This window comes from Humulus lupulus, chromosome 6, assembly GCF_963169125.1.
Source record: "Humulus lupulus chromosome 6, drHumLupu1.1, whole genome shotgun sequence".
NCBI lineage: Eukaryota > Viridiplantae > Streptophyta > Magnoliopsida > Rosales > Cannabaceae > Humulus > Humulus lupulus.
In genome coordinates, this window is record NC_084798.1 from 42,826,831 (window position 1) to 42,847,636 (window position 20,806).

Sequence of the window (20,806 nt, forward strand, 5' to 3'; positions counted from 1 at the left end):
GATCGTCTCATGCCGAATAGCTCGAATATATCTCCATAATAATAAAATCTCATTCACAAATTACAATATGCACCCAATTTACAAATATGCCCTCAACAGGCCAAATTACCAAAATGCCCTCATAACTATAAATACTCCCATATGCATGCATTTACCATCATATAATAATATAATTCACATGAACATGCATATGATTATTAAATAGCATAATAGATCAATTATGGCCCTCCCGGCCTCCTAATCAAAGTCCTAAACCTTATTAGGCAATTTGAGGCATTACACCCCAACACTCTAGCTAATATCAGGACGACTAGCTGTGAGATACAGAAGACTTCTAATCATGCTTCTGTACAATGTTGGATCTAATTTTACACCATTTTCATCCTTGGTTAGTTTGACCGTGGTTCCCATTGGTGGCTTGGCGTGTCTAGCAGACTCCATCCAAAATTTCTTGACCAGATTTTTTGCATACTTACTTTGAGAAAGAAAGGTTCCATCTTCTAATTGTTTGACTTGCAGTCCTAGAAAATAGGTGAACTCACCTACCATGCTCATTTCAAACTCATTCGTCATTTATTTGACAAATTCCTGCACTAAGGTGTTAGAAGTAAAGCCAAAAACAATATCATCAACATAGATTTGAGCAATAACAATATCAGAATCAACATTTTTGATGAAAAGAGTTTTATCGACTCCTCCTCTTTTATAACCATTCAAAGCAAGAAATTGAGTAATTGAACCAAATTTACATACCTTTTTCTTGTCACCATGCTTTCTTCAATATCACCAAGAATGAGATCTGAAGGATGATTCTTTTTAATTCTGGCATAAGGTTCTCTCTGTATTGAATCTGTGATAATTTCTTGCCCTTCCTCTGTTGGTAGATTAGATGATGTTGGAACAGATTCAACTTCTGTTGCAACAGTTTCAGTATGAGAGGGCACAACATCACCTATTGTCACTGCAGGAGATTCTGTCTGAGAGGTTTCAGCAATGAACCTACCAATTTCTTCTTCATTGGAATATTCAGAAAAATCTTTTAAATCATCAACAACAACATTGGATGATTCCATAACAGTTTGAGTTCTCATGTTATAAACACGATAAGCTCTACTATTCATAGAATATCCAAGAAAAACTCCTATATCACTTTTAGAATCAAATTTTCCAATATTCTCACGATCTCTAAGAATATAGCATATACACCCAAAAACATGAAAATAACTTACATTGGGCTTTTTACCTTTCCAGATTTCGTAGGGAGTTTTGAAAGTACCTAGGCGAAGAAACACTTGATTGATTGTGTAGCAAGTGGTGAATATTGCCTCTGCCCACAATCGTTTGGAGAGTTTCTTACTGTTTAGCATTACTCTGGCCATCTCCTGCAAGGTTCTATTTTTTCTCTCAACAACCTCATTTTGTTCATGAGTCTTGGGAGTTGAGAACTCATGGGAAATACCTAGAGATTTAAAAAAATCATCATAAACAGTATTCTCAAATTCCTTACCATGATCACTTATGATTCTCACAATCTTACCTATATTGCAATCTTTTTCAACTCTTAATTTAATGCACAGATTTTTGAAGGCATCAAACGTGCCTGATTTTTCCCTTAAAAAGTCAACCCAAGTAAAACGAGAAAAATCATCAACACACACAAAGTTGTACCTTTTTCCATTAATACTTTCAACTTGAATAGGATCCATGAGATCCATGTGCAAGAGTTCAAGAACTTTTGACGTATTAATTCCTGTGACACTTGTGTGGGAGTTTTTTAATTGTTTCCCTAACTGACAAGGTTCACATTTACACGCAGATTCTTTACCCAATTTGGGTAGCCCATGAACTAACCCTGCACTTGTAATCTTTTTTAAACTTTTGAAATTTATATGACCCAGTTTCTCATGCCATAAGTCAGTGGTATTACCTATAGCCGAATGATATGTGAGGGTTGGTGAAAGAGTATAGCAATTATCAATAGATCTATATCCTTTCAATACACTTACACCATTTTGATCAATAACATTGCAATCATCACGAGAAAAATTTATTGTGAAGCCTTAATCACAAATTTGACTTATACTAATTAAATTAGCCTTAAGGCCTTCAACAAGTAAAATATTTCTCAATTTTGGTAATCCATAAAGACTTAGGGTACCTTTTCCAACAATATTACCTGACATACCATCACCAAAGGTTACTGTACCACATTTCAAAGATTTGAAATTGGTGAGTATATTTGCATCACCTTTCATATGTCTAGAACATCCACTATCAAAATACCAAGAGTTAGAGGCACGAGATTTATGACAAGTAAAAGCAGCAAGACAATTTGTTCTTGCTTTTTCAATCCAAACACTTTTTGATGGTTTTTTCACAACCTGTTTTGTTTTACTATAATGATTTAAATAATTGTTTTTGAAAAAATTCATCATAGTAAAATATCTGGGCCGGATGTGCCCTTTCACTCCACAAAAATGACATATTGGAATGAACCAATTTGTGTTAGTTCTTTTGAGAAAATTGGCATGTTTAACAGATGTGGAAACAAATTTGACTTTTGTAGAATCACCTGTCTGAGATGTACCTGCAGAGACGTTAGTGGATGCCACAGAATGAATGTCAGATTTCACAAAAATGGTTTTGCCTTTTGATTTAAAACCATCAAATCCTAATCCCGAAAAATTACTAGCTTTTTGTCCTGCACCAATAATATCATCCAAGATCTTGGAATTTGGATTAAGCATTTTAACACCTTTTACCATGTGGTTAATTTCATTTGATAATCTCTTAATTTCACAATCTTTTGCAATAACTTTATCCTCAAGATTCTTCACAGTGTTTTCAAGTTCATCATTATTTTCCTGTAAGGATTTGTTGTTGCTTGCCATTAAGCGATTATCAGAACAAACCTTTAACCATTGATCATACATATCTTTGTATGATTCTTTTAGAGAGTCCTCGTCTAGATCACACTCACTGGATTCACATTCAGAATTATCTTCCTGAACTATGTTGTTCAGACAAACAACCCTTTTATTATCCTGTGAATTCAAAGTTAATCCATAAACAACAGAGGTTAAAGCAAGGTTTAAGTTATCTTTTTCATCACTACTTTCAGAGTCCTGATCACTCCAAGTAGCTGCCATTGCCTTTTTATTTTTCTTTAGTGTATTGGCACATTCAGAATGAATATGACCAAATCCTTCACATTCCCTGCATTGCACACCTCTTTTATTGATATTGTCAAAAGGGTTAGAGAATTGATTACCTTTGGAAGATTTGAATGTGGGTTTTTTGTTACCAATCCTTTTCATGTATTTTTGAAAAATTTTGGTCAGTAGGGCCATTTCGTCTTCAACATCATTTTCATCTGAATCTTTTATTTTTGACGATCTGAGAGAAACTGATTTTTCTTTGGGAGCACTTGGTTTTTCCTTTTGATGAATTTGTTAATTGAGTTCAAACGTTCGCAATGAACCCATCAACTCCTCTACTTTCATTATGTCAAGATCTTTTGCCTCCTCAATTGCTGTGAGCTTTGTTTGAAACCTGTCAGGAAGAACTCTAACAATTTTTCGAACTAACACATTATTTTCCAATTTTTCTCCTAAGGAAAAATATTCATTAGCTATATCAGACAGTCTTTCATAGAATTCTCTGAGAGACTCAGTTTCTATCATTCTAAGATTTTCAAATCTAGTAGTTAGCATAACAAGCCTAGAATGTTTTACATCAATAGTTCCTTCAAATTGAGTTTGAAGGATTTCCTAAGTCTTTGGCAGATTCACACGAGGATATTAATTTTATGTATCCTTCACCAACTCCATTAAAAATAGCATGCAAGGCTTTGTTGATATAACTAGACAATTTATCTTCAGCATCGGTCTAGTTAAGTTCAGATTTTACCTTTGTTACATCATCTAATTCAGATGGAGGTGTCCAACCGGTTAAGATTGATCTCCACGCCTTTTCTTCTTGAGATTTAATAAAGGCTCTCATCCTAACCATCCAATAAGTATAGTTGGAATCATTCAATAAAGGAGGACGAGTTATAGATCCACCTTCTGCAAAGAAAGACATTTCACAAGGCACAAAACAAACGGAAAGAAACAAGATCTCACTAAGAGTTTAGTGTCCCGCTCTGATACCAATTGAAATTCAATATTCTAATATTACCAAGTGATTTAAAATAAACAACTTAATTAAATGCGAAATACTGATTAAGTTGTTTAGACAGATTTCAGTTTTGTTCACACTACTTATGAAACTGTTTAAGCAGAAACAGAAAAACAGGTAAAAAATCAACACATGAGAATTTTTACGTGGTTTAGGAATATTTTCAGATAACCTACATCCACGGGGCCACGCCCAGAGAATAAACCAATTGGTAAAGAATCAATGTGTACAGAAGCATTGACTTAAACAATGTAAGACTCCCTCTTAAACTATTGCTGCAATCTTGTTGTACTCTTCTCTACGAATCTGATTTGATGAAACGTTGATTCTCTTGAACTTACTTCAAAGAATAGCGAGTGTACACTTCCTCCCAAAGTGAGACTTAGATAGAATCCTCTCCCGAAGATCCTTATCAACACGTTCACAATAGACAATATCTATTTTACAATGGAGTAGATAGATATCCACAAGTACACTCAGTACTCTCACAAAGATTAAGGTGAACAAACTTAATCTCTACAAAATAAAGACACTCTTCAAAATAACATAATATTTACAAATATTCAAAATGGAAGAGATGAAAATTCCAAAGGCCTTGGCAAGATATTTATAGGCAAGGAAATCGCCCAAGGCCAACATTTTCTGGTATCTTTGAAATCAATTTGCGAATTCCTTTTATTAAGGAAATCAGCCAGCCAGATGAATTCTGTGTCGACAGAAAAGGAAACTGATGAATCAACAATGAAATCAGTTTTATCTGGAAGAACGAACATGGTCATTTATTTTGATCATGTTCATTTTCAATACCTTCTTTATTCCAGAATAATCATAATCCCTGAAAATAATCTCAAGATAATTGCAAAATATATTTTTACCAAATATTGATTATTTGTGATAAATAAGGTAAAAAATATATATTCACACTTACAGATATTTTCACACTAGAAAATCAGCTGAATAATTTGATAATTAACCCGAGAATCAATAAGGAGATATGCTACTAATTTTCCTTAATCATTTAAAATATTTTTTCTAAATTAAAGTTTAGCCAATAAAGGGTTTTACAGGGGTCAATACCAAATTTTTTCCAATGCTTCTGCTAAGGAGAAGGAGTTCATGGCAATGGTGAATGACACCACCAAGGTGGCCTGCAAGTTGATCAGAGAGGATCAGACATTGGCCAACAAGCCTCGAGGTCCTCCCAATGAGCTTCCTACAATCGTTGAGAAGGTTGAGGAAGAAGATGAGGTTGCACCGTTGGTGCGTAAAAGAAAGTTCACTGAAGGTGGGAAGAATTCTGACCAAGGTCATTCTAAATCTGAGACAGCAGCCGACAACTCTGGACAAGGTAATCAAGATGGAGAAATAAATTGGGTTGCTGCCAGTTTTAGACTAGTTCGATTCAATCTGAGACAACTTGTGAACTGACATCCTGAAGACCCAACCTGAATGTGACTTTACATTAGTGCGTCAACCAATTTTTCGTTCACCATGATTTTTCCAACCCTAAATATACCATAGTAGTAGATAACACTTTACATTTTAGGCCCACCATTTTTTAGCAATATTGTAAAAAACTCTTGTCATGGCATTCCTTGCGTCATGGTTCCTTTACCCCAGGTATTAGGTAGGCCAAGTATGAGCCTAGTCCAGATGAGGAGCCCAAACATAGCAGGCCTCATGAATTAGTATTGCTAGAATCTCCCCCTTCCCCAATAATCAAAGAGTTAGAGGTTATATCCAACCCAATCCATAATTTGAAACTAATCATATTAGTTTCCTCCTCTACTTCGGAGGGTAAGGTTCCTGTTCTATTACTACTTATTGCTTGCATAGTTAGAATTGTAAAACTCTGTTCTAACATTTATGTTTGTCCTTGCAGAAGAAGATATGAACCTCAAGGACATCTTCAACAATGACCCTAAAGTAAAGAAGCCGAGAATCTTGAAAAATATTACATTTGGAGCTGGAGCTTGTACTATTTCTCTAGCCAAAACCAAGGGTAACTGTTCCACAAAGAATCAACTCCAGCCCTCCGCAATTATGACTTAAGATGTTCCTCCCCCAGCTCCTCTTGATCCTTTGCATGTTTCGCAGGTCGTCCAAGTCGTAACTCCAACTACCACAATCCTAGGTCCCCCCATCGAGATGGGGAAACATACAGAACCTTTGTGTGGTTCATTTCAAGAGATTGTGAACCATATGCTGAAGCATTCGAACTTGGTTAGCACCAGAGGGTTGCAGGCCATAGAGGTACAACCCTTGATGATCGTCCTTGACTCTGCGTTGGGTATGATTCTGGCTCTAAATCTTATCCTTATCCTCCTTCTTCAGTTCCATGTTTTCACAAATTGACCCCTCTTTAATCATTGGCTGCACTCTTGCATGGCTCAAATCTGTGGTATTGCTCGGATCTGAGCTGTGAGCTGAGGTGGACAAGGCCAGGACTGCCTTGGGGGAGATGGCGGTCGCCGTGGAGGAGGCCAACACCATGAATTCCGCCTTTGACGAGGCCAACAATGTCCCGAAGACATCCCATGAGAATGAGTGAACTTCCAAAGTGCATGTTTTGGAGGTAATCCAGTGTCGAGACTAGCTTCAGCTTGAGGTCGACGATCTTTAGAAGAAGCTTGCGAAGGTCGAGGCGAAGGCCAAGGATGATGCTGCTGAAGTAGAGATCTGTATGGAAGAAATGTTCTGTCGCACCAGTTGCCTAGATATATAATTTTTCGGTTTAAGTGCACCCTTTTTGTTATGAATTGTTGCCTTTTGGGTTTTATGACTTTCTTATGGATATTTTATGTATGAATTAGCATTCAATGGGACATGCTTGTAATTTAATATAATTTTGGTTTAGCTTGAGTTTTAAAGCTTTGATGTTATATGACATGTTTAGGCTCAATAAGGATACTTAAAGGGATACGTTGGTGTGTGTGGATCATTGCTGCCATCGAGGTAAAAAGAGTGGACACCTGCATGTAGGGTGTACGCTCGACATACTCATTATGGTAGAACTTGTATTAAAGAGTTATGTTTAAGTATGAATATGTTAGTTGCATGACTATGTTTAAGTAGCTTATATCTAATGTGGCGTATGTGTGTTACATGTATATGTGATAGTTTGTGTGACATGCTTACATTCTTAAAAGCATGTCTACGTGATAACTCTACAAAATAGAGTTATTTTACCACTTTTTATAAGCTAAAAATGATTTAGTTCTTAAGTTTTTAATTAAATTATTAAGTTTTAATTACTTTTTGAATTTATTATCTTTATTTTAATTTTATAGATTTTTATATGTTTTTATAGATATTTTATTATAATATGTTGTAGTTTAAATTATTTGAAATTTGTGTTGAAAGATTATAAGTTAAAAAAATGTGATTTTATTGAACTTAATTCCCAAAGTAAATTAAATTTCAATTAGTATTTTCATGGACTTAATATGAGTTATTTTATAATTGAAAATATTTGATTCTAATTTATTATTTACTTATTTTGTAGGAGGAACTTTGCAACTTTTATGTTTGAAAAAGAAGAGAAAAGGAAATAAAAGTGGCATTTATGAAGAAGAAATAGCAAATCTTGGGCAAGGCCTTCTCATTCCAGCAGCCCACAAGCTCACCAGGCCCAATTCCTCTTCTCTCTGCCAAGCACTTGGTCCCAGCTCTGCTCTCCACGCCGCCACCTGTCCACTCTCCTCAACATTCAGCATATAGCATTCCCCTCAAGTGACCATGTGCCAAGAACCAATTGCTCCAGCCGCCTGGCTCTTCATCAACAAACCAAGCCCACGGTCAGGCCCAAGTTCCAGCTGCCAAGCATCAATTCGGCCCAGCTGCAAAGGCCCATCCCATGCTCAGCTTTCCTCTCCATCAAAGCAGGCCCAAGCCCATTTCGGCCCATCCTAGACCAAGCACCAAACAACCACCAAAAAGACCCAAAAATTACATTTTCATTCCCAATATTTTTCACTCAAATATCAATTCACTTTTCCCTATTTTTCTTACCTAAATAAACATTCCTAATTTATTTTTTTACCCTAGCTTTTCACTAATCTTTTACCCAACCAAACATTTCATCTTTCCAATACTCTTACACTTACTCTATTTATCCTACCACTTCCCAACACAATTAAATTAATCAATTTATTTATTTTAATTTGATTAATTTAATCTCCATATTTTCCCTATAAATAGAGTCTTGTAAGACCATTTGGGGGGCTCTTCTTCTTCATCTTTTCAACCTCTTCCACACTTCATATTTTTCTCTCTTCTTTTCACTATTTTCTCTCTACCATTTTCATCTTTTGAAGAGCATGTCAAGTATGTTATTTTGTAATTTTTATCTAGTTATGAGCTTCTAATCTTTTTCAAAGGTTATTAAGATGATGATGAAGCAAAATGTAACTAGATAGTATTTTTTGTTGTATGTTGATTTCCCATTTGTACAACATTGTTTATGGATTTTTCTATCAAAGATATGCATTTTTCATCTAGTGTTGATTGTTAAAGCATATTACACTTAGTTCTTCATTATGAAAAAATATGATATTCTTTGATTAAATGTTTTTCATTAAATTGTTCACATCTAATTCTTAGAGCATAAGTATCATATTTTGCCTAAACATAATCTCTTTGATTTTTTGTAGTTTCATTAGGTTGTAACACAACTAATGCTTAGAAATTATATCTTATATAAGTGAAGAAAAATCCTACATTTTTTAAAGAGTAACTTGTGCTTGAATAGAAAATATATTTTGAAAAAAATATATAGTGTGATTTATTTCAACTATATCAAAACTTGGGAATCAATATACATATAAATACTATTGAACTTGCATTTTGTGGATTCTAAAATCTTAATAATCTTATTTTACATATCTCATTTGAAAACCATTTTTATCATTAATATTTTTATTACTTGTCTTTTATTTTTCTAAAACAAAATCTCATCAAATATTTGGAACTAGGTTAGAATATTCTTGCTTTGTTTGAAATAGTTTCTTTTGATGTTAGTCAACTCACATGGGTTCGACCTCGTACTTACATGAACATTATATTCTGAAACGATTTGTGCACTTGCGAGTTTAAATATTAAAACACCCTCTTTTGTGATCAACACTACGTTACAAAATTGCATGCTTACATTATTATGTGCTCACAGCACTTGACCAACATTATTTGGGCTACGATCTTTTGCTTAATGTTGTGTTTATGATATAAATCTTTTATTCATGTTTCTAGGATTTTGAATTAAGATCCTGGTTAAGAATTTTGGGTTATGTCCTAGAAAACTCTTCTTGCTGGGCTTTGGCTCGTAAAACTGTTATTAGATCGTGTTCTTTTGTCACCATCGGCTTGCTTATTATCAAGATGCTTTCTTTTCTGGCCATCATTGTTGTGGTGGTGGTTGTTGTTGTTTCTACCATTTTGAGTCTGATTTTGCTGCTTGGGTTCAGACTTCCTTGCGTCCTCCTTACTAACATTTGCTTGGAGCCTTTCCACCTCTATATCTGTTTCTAGAGCATCGACGTAAGAAGTGATTCCAGGATTTGCAAGCTTGACTCCTAGCTCAATCTTGGGTCGGAGTCCCCTGGTGAACTTGGTAACCCTTAAGAAATTGGTTGGTACCAATTCTGGTGCAAACTTGGTTAGACGATTGAATTGTCGACCGTACTCGATTGCTGTCGAATTGTCCTACTTCAGACTAGAAAATTCTTCCACCCTCGTAGCGATAACTGCTGAGTTTAAGTACTTTTTGTGAAACATCTCCACAAATCTAGCCCATGTCACGGTGGCGACATTATGAGTTTGTTGTAGTAAATCCCACCAGATTCTAGAATCCTTTTTCAGTAGAGAGGAAACACAGGATATGCAATCTGCGTTGCCGAGATTCATGTGTGCTAGAATAGGCTCTACATTCCTGAGCCATTCTTCCTCTTCGAAGGGGTCAATTTTCCCTTCAAAGATTTGAGTGTGCTACTTACGGAAACGCTTGTAGATTGGATCTACATACTGAGCTAGATAAGGCGTGTAGTTTTCCACCGGCCATCCCCCATATGGATATCCTACTTGCTAGGGTGGTTGAGCCGATGGCTGAGGCTGAGGTTGCAGGTGAAGTTACGGCTGAGGTTGCGGCTGTTGTCGTTGTTGGTGCAACAGTTCTTCTACTTGTTGACAAAGCCGGATAATCTCAGTGGTGTTGTCCACCAGAGGTGGTGCATTTCTAATAGCATTAGCAGTAGTAGCACACGTTCCCCTTCTTCGGAATAGAGGGGCTTCATAAGTCTTGTTGGAAGTGCTGGAGGCATTGTCATTTGTGCGTGTAGACCTTCGTAGGAACATCTTCAACAAAGTTCTAATAGTTGAGAAAACACGTTAGAACTTACCCTAATAGGTTCTAAGGCAAAACTTAGTCTAAGCAAACATAACTCGAACCTATCAACTATGATTACGTATGAAAAATTATGTAAGCCTTCTTTATAAATTAGGGTGTGGTTCTACACTTAGAACATTAAGCCATCTTTATTATTTCCTAAGTCAGTTTCTAACCATCCTATATGATTTAATTCTTAGGCTCAAACCTCGTCGTTGTTCCAAAGTTAACCATATTGAGGGAGGGTTGGGATCAGTAAAATCATTCTCACTACTATGGCAACCTAAACTCTCAATACAGAACCCGGTCCATTGATTTGTATCCACCCTCACCGAACTAAGTCATTATTTATTGAATTTATTCTAAATTTATTGTGATTATAGAAAGAAAAAATCATACTCATACATCTGGAAAAAAAAATAACAACTTTATTCATTTGGAAAAAAAATATTTCACTAATTACAATCATAAAAAAATAAATAAAGAAACTAAGCTAATAATAACTAGGATAAATCTCTAAAAATCAAGATCTTCTACATCTGACATTTCATCTAACATATCATCATTTATTTCTTCATAATCATCATTACTATGAGCCTCGAAACTACCTCGGGAAATATTCATTAAAATATTATGCTTTTGTTCATTAGTGAATTGAAACTCAAACTTAGAGGTAAACCTAAGTATAAGAAAATAATATCTCATGGCTAGCGGTAAATCATCTTCATCATCCATAGTCTCTCATATTTCTACTAATTTTGAAACTATAGTAGGAAAATCCTTAAAAATCCTAATTAATAAGACATATTGTTCCATAGCTCTCATCATGATTTGCCTAGCAGTTTGAAGGTGAACTATCTCCTTGTGAAATTTGACCAATCTTTGAGTGATTCTTTCTAACACTCCTATCGTATCCCTTGGCTCTCTAACCCTTTTCAATGCCTTAATGGCTCGGATATCATGATAGGTCAAAGCTCCATTCATTTTGACTGAAAACATAATGACTAAAACGTTAGCTATTAACATAAACATAAATACTTACATTGGCGATAGATTTAGAGCTTTTACGTGTGTATCAAGGAGAACTTCATGGTTATGAACTGTGGGCTCTGATACCAACTATAATGACCCGACTAATTCCAAGACCTCAGACCATTAAAAACTACTAAGACATAGCTACTATTTTGGAAGTCATGCATAAAGTAATAGAACTTTATTATAAAAATCCAAAATACGGGATCCCATTGTTATTACATAAAAAAAACATAAACCTTTAATTCTTTGTTGAAATACTAAATGCGGAAAAATAAATACATAAATTGCAAAGACTCAAAAATATAAACTTCATTCTCGATCTTCCAGCAGTCCATCCCCAATACACATGCCAAAGCTGCCATGAATCAATTCCGCCCTCCAAGCTTATTATCCTGTACCATCTAAAATAAAAGGAATAAGCCTAATGCCCAGCAAGGAAAATCTACTAAAACATAACATAAATCATAAGACTAAAAACACATACTATAAACCATATAACGTAAAAATGTATATCATATAAACATAGGACTACAATATTTATGGTCATTAACTTAGTACCGTAGTATGTGATAATACCATCTAGGTCCTCTGTCTACTAATCGAGATAGGTTAGATCACAAAATAGTATATGATAACCCATCTAAGTCCTCTGTCTACTAATCGACGTTGGTTTAATCGTAACTCTACTCTGCGATGATGATAAGAAAAAGATCTTGGGATTCATTTGCTATCTAAGCAACTATATTTCCCAAGTGACTACAACATAAAACATATACCTACATATATACATAAACATATCATAACACATACAATCTAGCCTATTTTCCATACCAAAAATCGAGATATTGGAAACAAGAATGGGATTGGAGAACTCCTAAATAGTAGAATTCCCTTTTGTTTAGTTTCAAAGGGTTTAGAGAAATTACCTTTTGAGAAATTTGTTGGATTTTTCTTGCCACCAATTTTCTTGATATATTTTTGAAATTTTTTGATAGCAAGGCCATTTCAACATTGTTTTCCTCATCTGAATCTTCCTTCGAAATTTTCAAGGCGATTGTTTAGTCTTTCACAGTAGTAGGTTTGTCTTTCTGGCGCATTTGTTGATTGAGTTCAAACATTTGGAGTGAGCCCTTTAATTCTTTCACCTTCAGAGTGTCCAAATTCTTCACTTCTTCAATGGTTGTGATCTTTGCTTAGAACCTGCCGGCAAGACTCTAACAATTTTTTCTGAAAATTTGTGCATCAGTTAATTTTTCACCACGAGCAAAAAATTCATTAGCAATATCTGAATGTTTTTTAAAAAATTTAGATAATGTTTCAGAGTTTGTCATTCTAAGTTCTTCAAATATAGTAGACAACATAACAAATCTAGATCTTTTTACCTCAGTCGTACCTTCAAACTGGATTTGAAGAATATCCCAAGCTTCCTCGACAGTTTCACATGAAGAGATCAGTTTGATATGGCCTTCTCCAACACCAATAAAGATACCATGAAGTGCTTTATTATTGTAGATTGAGAATTTTTGTCATCTTCAGTTGTCCAAGTTAGTTCAAGTTTTAATGTAGTCACACCGGTTTTCCAATCAGTGTCAACAGGTGTTGACCATCCTGATATAATTGACCTCCAAGCCTTTTCACAATGGTTTTGATAAAGGCTCTCATTCGTACCTTCCAGTACGGATAATTTGTGTCCTTCAATAGTGGGCACGTGATACCGATCCTCCTTCTCCAAGAAAAGACATAGTCAAAAGCACACAAAAAAATGGATAAGCACAATATCTAACTAAGAGTTTAGTGACCCGCTCTGATACCAATTCAAATTTCATTTTTCTAAATAAATTACCAAGAAATGACCCTTTTACATTACATGAAGAGTTATCTTAAGCAGATGGGTCAAACATACAATCTGATTAATTAGACAGGGATACTGATAGTTCAGATTGAAACCAGTAATCAAAAGTACAATAAAAATTGTCACAAGAGATTTTTACATGGTTCGGTTACCCTAGTCCATCGAGCCACACTTAGAGAATAAACTTATTAGTAATGAACACAAATACAAAAGCAATGTCTTATACACAATTAGATTCACTCTATATTGTTGTCGCACTCTTTTGTATCACACCACCAATAGTCAGCGCTTCACTTGAACTCCATTCAATGGTGACTGACTGCTTTCTTCCTCTCAAAGAAAGACTTGCTTGGCTCCTTTCTCGAAGGCCTTGATGTTTTCTTCCTCTCGAAGAAATACTTTGAACAACTCTGCTTTCGAAGACTCTATAAATATCAATAAGGGAAATTACACCTTAAATCCTAAAGTGTATCAATAAAATGTGCAACACGTACTATAAAACAAGACTAAGTATTTACACTCTTAATCTCACAAAAATACATTTTTCACTCTTCAATAATTAACAATATGGACTATGAAGGAGTGAATTTCCCTATCTGCAAAGACTCCAATTTATAGCAGGCATAAGACCTTCTTTCGCAGGTCACAAAATCAGGGAAGAATATCCCTATAAGGAAAGTTTGTTTGTCGGATATGTAAGTTACCCAATCTTTTCAACCAGTTGGACAATTCTATAGCTCAGCATGTACCTGGACAGACTAAGAATGGGAAGCAAACCACCATCCTTTGATACAAAAATAACAAAGGATTTTTACATAATCAATTCATAAATATCAAATAGAAATATACAAAATTGATTTATGAAAGGTGATATAAAAGATATAATAGAAATCACACTATTTAAATAAATAACCAAAGATATTTTATTTCTAGAATAAAAAATCTTTAATTAAATAGAAAATTGACTTTGTAATATTTCCATGAAATTAAATTAGTAATATAAAAAAATGCCAAATATAAGCCAACTTATAGATTTTACAAATTTATTGAATTTTATTTTGAATCTGGATTATGGAGTAATTTTTCGTTCAATTTTTTTAGTGTAAATTTGAGATTTTTTACTAGTTTCTACATTATTTTTGAAATGGACAATGCTGCAAAATCTAAGAATTGTTCATTGTTTATTGTAATATGGCTTATTGAATTTAAGTGATGATTTTTTGAATGAATTTATCACTCAAAAAATATATAAGTTGTGGACTGCAAAAGAAGAGGAATTTGTTTTTTTTCAACTTTTTTTGCTTCAATTATTTTTTGGTGGAATTGTTAATGAATTTTTGTGTGGGTTTGAACATTGAACCATTGACGAAGTTAATGTAGAGAGGGGGAAATGAAAAAAATGGTTTTATAGACTAAATTAGTTTTTAGATTGTTTTAATTCATTTTAAAATATTGAATAAATTTAAAATAAAATTTTAATAATTTAAAAGTTTGGAAAATAATATTTCTAAAATTATTTATACTGTGGACCAATGATAGAGTGACACCTGCCATTCTAATATGTTTTAAGTGCACTTAAAGGAGCATGTATTGATGGCTGCTCCCAAACCATAACATTTGGTATTTTTTCAGTAAAAAAAAATTGTGTATATAAGTATAATAAGTCGAAAATTACATGTATTTATGCCACATTTTTCCTAATATGATATATCACAACATATAAAATAATTAAACCTAATTAATAAAATGAACTACCACAAAAATTAAATATAAAATAAAGAATGAAAATGAATTTTTCCCCTATGTGGTTAACATATGTTTGCCGTGGCACATGGGGCACTAACGTGGATGTGTCATGTGTATAAGAGGTACTTCAATATTATCAAGATTTTTCCCCTTAATGAGTTTAATCCAATAGTAGCCTTTGTGAGCCTTGGAGTAAGAAATGTTGGCTGGAAATAGAGAAACATTGGCTGCATGTTCACTTTCCACCAATGATTTCTACAGGCTATTATTGCATGTTCAAAATGGATAAGCGATGTCTAACTTATTGGAGCTTGAAGTGGCTATGAATATTTTTTGAAGAGAAAAACAGGGAGGGTTTTTCATGATATTAGGAGAGAATAAGAGAGAGAACTTTGATTACTTTTTTACTAAGTCACAACACTTTTTGTAAATTTTTTAGCACCTCCTTTAAATTTTTTTGTACTTTAATCCGTGCAATTTAATCCAAAAAGTTAAATTGTTTATCAAATAAATCCAACAAAATAAAACTAAAATATTCTTAGGTTTTACATAATAAGGTTTCCATCAAAAGTGAAAACAAACAAAAATCAACAAAATAATGTACTTGTTGAAACCCTCTTGTTATTTTGATCGATAATGATACTATCATCAATTATTATAGTTGCACAAGTTGTACATATGTTTTGATGGAGCAGCGGACCAGACTTTAAATGTTTTCTCACGTTGACCCAGCTACAAAGAAATCAACATCCATCCATAGGTAGCTTGCTGTCCCTTCATATAATAAATTCTTGAAGTTGTGAGTTGCATGTGCATCACTAACTCACCGAAAATATGGGTAATGTACTACTTAACTAAGATAATGCTAAAAAGATGAAAATAGATTTTTGCATATATATCTTTTCTATTATAATAAGTGTGCAGATAATAAAACTGTTTTGTTTTAACAGTTTTTTATTTTTTAATATTAATTTTAACAGAATATTTTTATATTTAACAGTAGTTTGTAAATATCACTTAAATTTAAATAAAATAAATAAATAATTAAAAAAATAAAATAAGATATTTTACAATAATAATTATTTAAAAATAATAAACAATTAAAAATTTTAAAATATGATATTTTTGAGATATTTTATAATGATAATTATTTAAAAATAATAAAATTATATGTTTTATAACTTAAATAAAATTTAATTAAATTTAAACTCACTTATTAAAATTATCATCATATTAAACATGTAATATAATCTACTACCAAAATTGTTTTTTTTAAATTAGCAAAAAAATTAAATTTAAAATACACGTATAATATTTAATATTATATTAAACATATAATATATAATCTCTTGTTGTTACTCTCAAATTCAAAAATTAGAACAAACATAAACTTAAACAAAAATAAATAAATTATTTAATTAAAATAAAATATTTATTTGAAATTTATATGATATTAATATAAATTTAATAAAATTAATTAATAAATTAATAAATTCTATAATTAAAATTAAACAAGCTTCATATTACACGTTATTTGTATCTAATATATATATATATATATTACGAGCCTAATAGTACTACATCTCTCATCCCAAGTTCAAATCTCTCCTCTCTAATATTAGAATAAAAAAAAAATTCTAACTTGAGCGGTCATAAGCATGCCATCGGCAGATTATCTTATAGCAATGTTTTAATATAAATCATGTGTTGGAGACATTCTAACATTCACCATGATAGTTCTATTATTTCCCTCTAGGTTCATAAATTGAATTCAGTGCGAAGATGGTGAAATCTAACCAACTGTCCGAGTTTTATTAATGATTGTTTATTTTCTTTGGCCAAAAATCCAATTGGGAAAAATGAATTGAGGATGACTATTTTGGTTTATGTTGATTGCTTATTTGGGTGTATTGTGGGGATCAAAATATATATGAGGCTGGCCTCAATATCTGTGGTCGTTGTGGCTCAATATATGAGGGTGGCCTCAATATTTATTATCGTTTTAAATCGTATCACTATCACATATATAACCGACACATCAAGATCATAAATATTTTCATTTTTTAAAAGGTATTTGAGAAATACTTTTGAAAAGTCAATTTTGCCTGAGTGACTACTGTTTTATTTCCTAACTAACAAACCATAAATAAAATATTTAGGGGAATTAGTACCAAAATACCCATAATTTTGAAAATTGTATGAATTAGTACTCAATCTTGTTTTTAGATAAAAGTACACGATGTCTACTTTTATTTTAGGGATTTTTTTATTAATACGTATATAAAAAATTTATAGTTCATTTACACGGTAGATAAAGAATTAATTCAAAACTACATAAACTAAAGTTTTTTTATTAAAAATACGGCCTCTTGTAACCTTTAATCTATTCTTTATTTTCTTATGCTTTTACGGGAATAGGATTTCAGCGCTAATCAACGAGCCTTGCCAGTGTCTCTTCCCACTTCTTTCACTTATTCTCTCTGTCCCTTTTTCGCTCATTTGCCTGTGCTTTCTTCTATGTTTTTTTGCTTATTTTTCTGCTACTTTAGTAGCTTCTTTTGTAGCTGCACAAATGTAGTTTTTGAAGTAGAAAGGATTAGGATATGAGAGCATTATTTTTTTATCAAATGACAACAACAATAATAATAATAATAATAATAATAATATCAAGTAGACTATTGATTTAAGCACGAGAGAGCTAAACTCTGTTTGAAGTGTGGCCAACAACACCTACACATTAGCACACAAATGAAGTAATAAATATATGTGCCATCACTCAATTGGATCGCTATATATATATAATGGTTTCCCATTTGCAAATATCATTTATTAATTAATCTATAGATTCTTCTTCACATACTATGGAAGAAGTGGATATGTTATGAAATATGTCATCATCTATATAAGTGGGTCATGATGCATACACCAGTAGTTTTGTTACTAGTTGCTTTGATCGACACATTTCTTTGTGAGCATATTTTTTTTCAATATGTACATATATATATGTATACTATATACATATATATAAATATATGTACATTCTCATCCATGGCAAGATCATTTTGCATAGAGATGAAAACAGTTTTCCATTAAAGTTCACCACATGCAACGCCAAAACTCCCTGATTGTTTTCTGACATTACAAGGACTTACATGATAAAATATTGGGACAAAAATTTGCCCAATGCAAGCTTAGGGAAAATATGTAGCTTAAAGCAACCTCAAATGCCATTGGGTTGAAGGAGTTACATTGAGCTTGCATTTGAAGCTGCAGAGGGTTACATGAGTTGGATAATGATGAAATTTACAAAAGAAATTTTTTAAATTTAATTTAGGTCGCATGGGATTGCATTGGACTTGTATTTGAGGTTGTAGAGGGTTGCAAGAGTTGCATAATAATTAAATTAAGATATAAGTTTTTAAGTTGCTATGAGTTGTATTTGGTTGCATGTGCTTACATTACATTTGAGGTTGCAGTGTGTGTTATTTTAGATTGCATTGAACTTGCATTTGAAATTGCAATAGGTTGCATGAGTTATATAAAGAATGAAATTTGCAAATGAATTTTTAAAGTTGTTTTAGGCTGCATGAGATTGCATTGAACTTGCATTTATGGTTGTATGAGTTGCATAAGGATGTAATTAACATATGAATTTTTAAGTTGACATGTGGTTGCATTCGTAATTCATTTGGATAACTCACATTAGGAGTTGCACTTGGACTAGCCATGTGTTGCTTTAGGTTGCATGTGGTTGCATTCGTAATTCATATGGATAACTCACATTAGGAGTTGCAGTGAGTTGCAGTGGGTTGCACTTGGACTAGCCATGTGTTGCTTTAGGTTGCATGTGGTTGTATTCGTAATTCATTTGGATAACTCACATTAGGAGTTGCAGTAGGTTGCACTTGGACTAGCCATGAGTTGCTTTAGGTTGCATGTGGTTGCATTCGTAATTCATATGTATAACTCACATTAGGAGTTGCAGTGGGTTGCACTTGGACTAGCCATGGGTTGCTTTAGGTTCTATGTGGTTGCATTCGTAATTCATATTTATAACTCACATAAGGAGTTGCAGTTGGTTGCACTTGAACTAGACATGGGTTGCTTTAGGTTGCGTGTGGTTGCATTCGTAATTCATATGTATAACTCACATTAGGAGTTGCAGTGGGTTGCACTTGGACTAGCCATGGGTTGTTTTAGGTTGCATTCTTAATTCATATGTATAATTCACATTAGCAGTTGCAGTGGGTTGCACTTGGACTAGCCATGGGTTGCTTTAGGTTGCATGTTGTTGCATTCGTAATTCATATATATAACTCACATTAACAGTTGCAGTGGGTTGCACTTGGACTAGCCATGGGTTGCTTAATACTTATAGACACTTAAAGACCATTTCCTTAATACTTACATATTTATAAACAAATTTATAATGTTTCTGCCGTATTTTTCTCTGTCACTCTCACTTGTTCTGTTTATATAATTTTCTTTCCACTCTTTGTTTATTTCATATGAACAAGATATACTTGCAATTCCATTAATCTATTTTTGCAGCTTTTGACGTTCTCAGACTCAACATTACAGCTCTCTCTTTTCTTCTTCTTTTTCTCTCCTTATAATAAATCCCCTCTTTGATCTGTTACTAGGCTACTACACTAAGACTTAAGTATGGATAAGTGGGAGAAAGAAACGAACCCATGAAGGAGAAGAACTCCATCTTTCTCTTCCTCTCTTCTAGACGTTATCTACCGTTCGATTGACGAATCAAAGGGTGGTGGTGATCACGAACAAGAGGAAGAGGAAGGTAGGAGTGGTTATGCTACTACTACTAGAGTAGTTATGAAGAAGAAACAGAAATAAGAGAAGGAGAAAAACAATCTCAGGCGAGCTATGATGATCGAGAATTGGGTCGAGAAACAGAGCGTTCAAAGTTCTGCGCTTTCGACTTCGGCTTGGAGCTCTTCGGCCGACTCAAGCTCCGGTGCTCTGTGGTCTTCCTCCGAAACAGAGTCAACCCACCCAAAAGTGAAGCAACCCATTTCTCCAGGGGTCGTATAGCGATCTTTAATAACTCCATTTTCAATTCGGGCAACGTTAAAAAGGCCAAAATTAAGTAAAAACTTAGTATGAAAAAAGAAGGAAAAAACTAATGAACAAAACGTAAAACTGAAAATATAAAATTAAGTAAGTAGTATTAATGAAAAAAATTCTTTATAAAAGTGAGAAGCTTTTTTAGGGATAGTAAAAATGAAAAAAAAAATGCAAAATGTAGTAACTGTGGTAATTTCCCTAAAATTAATATCTGTCCATATCCACCCTAACATTTAAAAAATTAAATAAAATACATTTAAATTTTAAAAATAAAAATACAAATATTTGAATCAGTTAAAAATTAAAAATTAAAATTAGAACAATTTTGTATTCTTCTTCTTCTTCAATCTACCATCCTATTCTTCATTTTCTTCATTAAAAATAATTAATTTTCAAATACCCAAATTTTCATCACCATCAACAAAACTCATCAATATAAAAAGAGATCACCAATCTTACATATGAAACAAAAAACAACCAAGAAGCCTTTTATTTAAAGAAGAAAAAAACTAGAAACTTTTGAATCC